We start from the raw sequence: 6,233 nt of genomic DNA on the forward strand, positions 1-6,233 counted from the left end.
TTCGACCACGGCTGCAATCCCACCCCTCTATTGTTTTGTACACTGAGATTCTCTGGGGTTCATTTGAAAAGGGGATTTCACTGCTGGAAAGTCTGAAAGCAACTCATTTACTCTGAGCCCACCTCCCCGCCCTGACAATGTATATATGACCCTGAGGCCAACAGAGAGGGACGTGGCTGCCCCAGGTCACGCAGGAGTCAGTGGCAGAACAGAACGAAAACACCCTCTTCTGAATCTAGTCTACAACCTCACAGTGGTTAAGCAAAAGAAAACAAGGTCTGCAAGTCAGCAGATCCGGCTTCCAGGTCCGAGGCCACCCGTCCCCAGCCGTGGTGGACAGATCAGCAATTTGGGCAAAGCATGCTGCCTAGCACAGAGGTGCTTAATGAATACCCACTGCAGTCCCTCCTCAAAACAAGCCAACACCAGAGATGACCCTCAGCACCGCCCCGCTTTTTCAAACCCACCAGGAATCTGTGGCCTAGACAAATCCTCTCGCCTCCCCAGCAGTAAAATATATTAAAACAGCCTGAGGGCTGAAAGACCAAATTTGTCCAACCCGAGCAAAAGAGCCAGGATGAGGCTGAGCCTCTGTAACACTCACCCCTGCTGCGACCACACCGGCTCCCTGGGGGTAAGGACGGCGGTCAGGCACCTGGAAGGAGGAAACGGTGTTAGCACCTCCGAACTGAGTTCGTGGACCCAGCGTGGAGCTGGAAACTGAGAGGCTGGCATTTGACTCTCCGAGGAACCTTTGGGAAGTTGCTGAACCTGTTACACAGAAAGGCCTGTGTGACAATGCAGAGCAAAAGGGAAAGTAACAAATATGAAACTGGAGCGGCCAGGAGGGGCCAGGCCATGAAGGGCCTTGGAGGCCGAGGTAAAGAATTCAGTCCTGAGTCTAAGAGCAATGAGAAACCATTGACCTGTAGGGTCGAGAATGGACTGGAAACAGGCAAGAGTAGCTTTAGGCATGTGAGTTAGGAGGCTGTTGTGGCTGTCTGGGGACATGTGACAAGGGCCCAGGCTGGGGTGGGGACAGCAGAGCTCGGATGAGGTGGATGGATTCCAGAGCTCTTTTGAGCGGTGGTATCTCCAGACTTCGGCGGTGGACCAGATCTGGGGGGATAAGGGAGAGAGAGGTCTGCCAACCTCTCAGGTGCCTGTTTCATGTCAGTCCCCTGGTCTCCAGCACCCAGGACGAGCCACACCCATTGTTCTCTCAACCTGGCCTATCCTTAACTCAGTTTCCCCATCTGTCAAATAAACATGGTTGGGGACTTCCCTGGTGGCACAGTGGTTAAGAATCCACCTGCCAGTGCAGAGGACATGGGTTCAATCCCTGGTCTGGGAAGATCCCACATGCTGCAGAGCAGCTAAGCCCGATGCACCCCAGCTACTGAGTCTGCGCTCTAGAGCCCATGAACCACAACTACTGAGCCCACCTCCACAACTACTGAAGCCCGCATGCTCTAGGGCCCATGTGCCACAACTACTGAGCTCGCGTGCTGCAACTACTGAAGCCCACGCACCTAGAGCCCGTGCTCCTCAACAAGAGAAGCCACCGCAATGAGAAGCCCACACACCACAACGAAGAGTAGCCCCTGCTCGCCGCAACTAGAGAAAGCCGGCCCGTAGCAACAAAGGCCCAATGCAGCCAAAAAATAAATTTAAAAAAAATTTAAAAATAAAATAAACATGGTTGGACTCAGGGGTCCCTAAGGTCTTTTTAGCATTAATGTTCTGTTCTGGTCTAATTCACTCACAGAGTATTTAAGCCCCTTTTCAATCATCTTTAAGCCCCAACTGCAGGCCTGGCCTAGTACACAGTGGGCAGGATCGTTGGAGGGAGCATCCTCAGGGCCCCTGGAGTCACACACTTAGAACAGTTATCTCCAGGTGAGATGAAGTATTTCCGCTTCACGTAGAACACAAGAACTGAGCAAATAGGAAGACCACCTGGGCTGAGCTTGGAACAGCAGAAGCAGAAGCTGTGTGCCCGAGCAACTTGTTCCTGCCCCCGCTCCAGAGGCCGGCAGGGGCCTCAGGACATTGTCACTGCAGCTGTAACATCCATCACCCAGCGGCTTACGACCTGGTTCCCCATCCACTGTTTCCCAGAGCCCAGGCTCACCCTGGGGGCCAGGTACCGAGGGACCTGGGAGGCAGTGCAGGACAGTGGTTTAAGCTGGGGCTCTGCAGCCATGCAGACCGGTTTGAATTCTGCCCCCACCTCTTTCTAGCAAAGTGGCCTGGGGCAAGTCACCTCACTTCTCTGAGCCTCGGTTTCCTCATTTGGAAAGGAGTCATAGTGTCTGCTTCCAGGGCTAACGGGAGGATTAAATGAGACACTACATGTGGAGAACTCAGCACAGTTCCTTATCACAACAATCCAGGAGGAGTCGCCATTTACGGATGTGGACACTGGGACCCAAGGAGTTGAAATGACTCACTGAAGATCATTAGAGAATCAGCACAGGGGTGAGACCCAGAGCTCAGGGTCTTAACTGCCAGGTTATATGCTAACCATTTGGGTTCCTCTTTTTTTATTATTTATTTATTTTAAAATTTTATTTATTTTATTTTTGGCTGTGTTGGGTCTTTGTTGCTGTGTGCAGGCTTTTCTCCAGTTGCAGCGAGCGGGGGCTACTCTTCGTTGCGGTGCGTGGGCTTCTCATTGCGGTGGCTTATCTTGTTGCGGAGCACGGGCTCTAGGCACACGGGCTTCCGTAGTTGTGGCGTGCAGCCTCAGTAGTTGTGGCTCGTGGGCTCTAGAGCGCAGGCTCAGTAGTTGTAGTGCACAGGCTTAGTTGCTCCGCAGCATGTGGGATCTTCCCGGTCCAGGGCTCAAACCTGTGTCCCCTGCATTGGCAGGTGGATTCTTAACCACTGCACCACCCGGGAAGCCCCTGGGTTCCTCTTTTTTAGATGAAGATGTTGAGACGAAAAAATTACAAGTGACTTGACCAGAGCCACAGAGGGAATTCATGGTAGAAGAGGGATTTGAACCTAGGCCTTCTTGATGAAAAATCCCCTGGTCTCCCCTACGGCTATCCAGAAAGTAGATGTGTGTGGAGAAGCTTCAGATTTCTGGGCCCTTTAAACCTGGAACAGGGACAAATGCAAATCTGGGCAGATGGAGTGAGGGTGGTGGTGAAGCTACCTTGAGAGGAAACCAGAAGGAGCGGGTGAAACAAAAGCCTCTTTCTCAGCGCTCACTGGGGACTGGGCAGGAGAGGAGGGGCTGACAAGCAGGGCCATCCGTCCCGCCAGGGCCGAGCTGAGGGCTGGATCTAAACAAACAGAAACAGTTCCAGCTTGGCCACCAACTTGCTGGCTGATCCTAGGGAGGTCACACACACACATACACACACTCAGGTCTCTGTTTCTTCAACTCAAGAATGAGACAGTTGTACTGAATGGTGTCGAGATCCCTTGCAGTTATAGAAGACTATTCATAACCATTTCTCATAAGCGCCAGACTCCTGGTCAGGCCCTGCTCTCACAAGCCCCAGAGGGGGACTCTTAACGCTGGCTCCAATATTCCTACAATAGGCATGGGAAGTCCTGCATTCAGGTTCTGGCTATATAGCCAGGTCACTTCCCCTCAACAGGCCTCACCTTCCTCATCTATAAAATGGGCACACATCTTTGCCTGATCACCTACAGAACCAGAAGATCCAAGGAGCTACCCCTAAAGGCAAGCAATCCCCACCCCAGCTCCCACCCTCAATCTCTTTTAACTCCTCCTTTCCCTCTGACCCATGTCCCATTTGGACAAATGGAATAACTGAATCCAAGCTGATAGATGCAACAGCACTAGCAACAACTCCCACAACCAGGAGTAGTAGTCACCACTGCCACAGCTAAGACTCTGCCGTGCAAATGTGCAGGCACTGTGCTAAGCGTGCACTTGGATTATATCTCAGGTGATCCCCTCCATCAACGAGATAAATCCCACCCTTAGCCTAGATTTACAGATGATAGACTAAGGTTCAGCAAAGTGAAGTGACTTGCCTAAGGTCACCCACAGAGCAAGTGCATAGCATGGCCACCCAGACAGGGGCTCTTCATCTGACACCAGAAGCCCTGATCTTATCTTTGAGGCTATGGAGTTATTCTGCGTAACATTCCACCATGGAGTGTGGCCCAGGTATGGGGGGTGGTGAGTGGGGGAATATCTCGACTTCACCTTCACCCCCAAACCTCCCCGAATAACTAGGCTCTATTTTCTTGTATGATTATTCAAATGTGTCCAACTCAACTTAGGGTAGAACAGAGCTGTCCAATCAAAACATAATACAAGCCAAATATGTAATTTAAAAGTTTCCAGTAGCCACATTTAAAAGAGTACAAAGGAGTGGGTGAAATTAATTTTAATAGTATATTTATTTATTTATTTATTTATTTTTTTTTGCGGTACGCGGGCCTCTCACTGTTGTGGCCTCTCCCGTTGCGGAGCACAGGCTCCGGACGTGCAGGCTCAGCGGCCATGGCTCACGGGCCCAGCGGCTCTGCGGCATGTGGGATCCTCCCGGACCGGGGCACGAACCCGCGTCCCCTGCATCAGCAGGCGGACTCTCAACCACTGCGCCACCAAGGAAGCCCTAATAGTATATTTATTTAACATGTCATCAATATCAAAAGTATTATTGAGGGAATTCCCTGGCAGTCCAGTGGTTAGGACTCTGCGCTTCCACTGCTGGGGGCCCAGGTTCAGTCCCTGGTTGGGGAACTAAGATCCCACAAGCCTTGAGACCCACCCCCACTAAAAAAGAAAAAATCCAAAAGTATTACTGAAATATTTTACAATCTTTTTTTTCATACTAAGTCTTCTAAATCCAGTGTACACCTTACGCTTACAGCACATCTCGATTCTCACACTAAATTTTCATCAGATATTTACAGTGTCTTAGCCTTGACAATTGAAAAAGTGCACAAATCTAAGTTCACAAACATACACAGAAGTTTTCCAATAACTGGAATATTCTTTTTAATTTTTAAATTAACTAAAATTAAATAAGATTACAAATTCAGTTCCTCGGTGACACCAGCCACATTCCAAGTGCTCAGTAGTCTCACGTGGCTGGTGGCTACCGTATGGGGCAGCTCTAACAGTCAAGTCCTAGAGGGCGGGACTGGTGGCCTCCTTGGCCCTAAGCCAGAGCTAGGCCTCCCAAAATAAAGTTGAATGTCAATAGAATGGTGTCTACTTATTCCAACCCCCTACGGAGCCTGATATTAATATCGACCTCTGGTGCCTTTATACTTACAGCGCGGGTGACAAAGGGACAGAGTACCCATTGCTCAGATGGCACTATGGCTCCGAGAGATGGGCCATCACTCCAAGGTCCCCCAGGTTTGACCCACAGCCTGTCTGACTTGGAAGCCTAAGCTCTGTCCCTAAAGCTTGGCAGGGGCCCGGTCTGGGGCTCAGGCTTCTAGCCTTTGCCACTAAATTCCCTCCTGTCCCAGTCTAAATGGCAAAGAATGGCCCCTAACAGGATAACCAGTGAAGAGGGGAAAGGGAAGGAAGTGGCATGGGCTGCACTGGGTGACGGTCCTGCACACAGGGCTTAGGCCGCTAGGGTACAATTCCCAACCCTCCCCACCCCTACCCAGCAGGAGGCAAAGCCAGCAAGGTTCACTGGCTGCCTGCCCTCTGGGTTGGGTCTCCTAGGCTCGGCGCCATGCCCTCCCCCACATCTCGCCCAAGAACACTCACCCAGAGGCCCCTGGACTAGGGCCAGAGCCTGTACTCACCTCCCAGGGTCACCTCAGCTGGAGTCAAGGGAAAGGATCCAAGGGGCAGTCCACCTCTCACCCCCCGGGGAGGAGGGGAGGAGCAGGCCCTGGCGGCAGATTCCAGAGTAGGGACAGGGTGGCAGGTATAGGCCAGAAAAACCTGGGCAGCTCCACCCCTCTCCTGGGGGGCACAGCTAGCAGTCAGCCCTCTCCCTGCAGCCTAACCAGGTGAAACTCTCGCCAGTTATTAGGTTTAACAATTAACTCTGATTGGTTTCCATTTCAGCAGGAGGCAGTTCCAGCAAAAAGTACCATCTGGGGCTTCCCTGGTGGCTCAGTGGTTGAGAGTCCGCCTGCCGATGCAGGGGACACGGGTTCGTGCCCTGGTCCGGGAAGATCCCACATGCCGCGGAGCAGCTGGGCCCGTGAGCCATGGCCGCTGAGCCTGCGCTCCGGAGCCCGTGCTCCGCAACGGGAGAGGCCACAAC

General features: G+C 52.0%; 1 protein-coding gene across 8 annotated transcripts in view; it reads right to left on the minus strand.

Moving 5' to 3' along the window:
* The window catches only part of EPB41L1 (erythrocyte membrane protein band 4.1 like 1), a 127,002-nt gene that overhangs the window by 108,989 nt on the left and 11,780 nt on the right, over positions 1–6,233 (minus strand). The window contains exon 2 of one of the 8 annotated variants that reach the window (XM_027078401.1): positions 605–655. The exons of 6 other annotated variants lie outside the window; for them this stretch is intronic. The gene's annotated coding sequence lies outside the window, so the exon portion shown is untranslated. Of the gene's footprint in view, positions 1–604; positions 853–6,233 lie in introns of those variants that run through there. One more of the 8 variants, XM_027078402.1, reaches the window with a different exon arrangement.

Source organism: Aethalodelphis obliquidens, unplaced genomic scaffold (assembly GCF_003676395.1).
Source record: "Aethalodelphis obliquidens isolate GAN/ISIS:26980383/991018 unplaced genomic scaffold, ASM367639v1 scaffold42, whole genome shotgun sequence".
Lineage (NCBI taxonomy): Eukaryota > Metazoa > Chordata > Mammalia > Artiodactyla > Delphinidae > Aethalodelphis > Aethalodelphis obliquidens.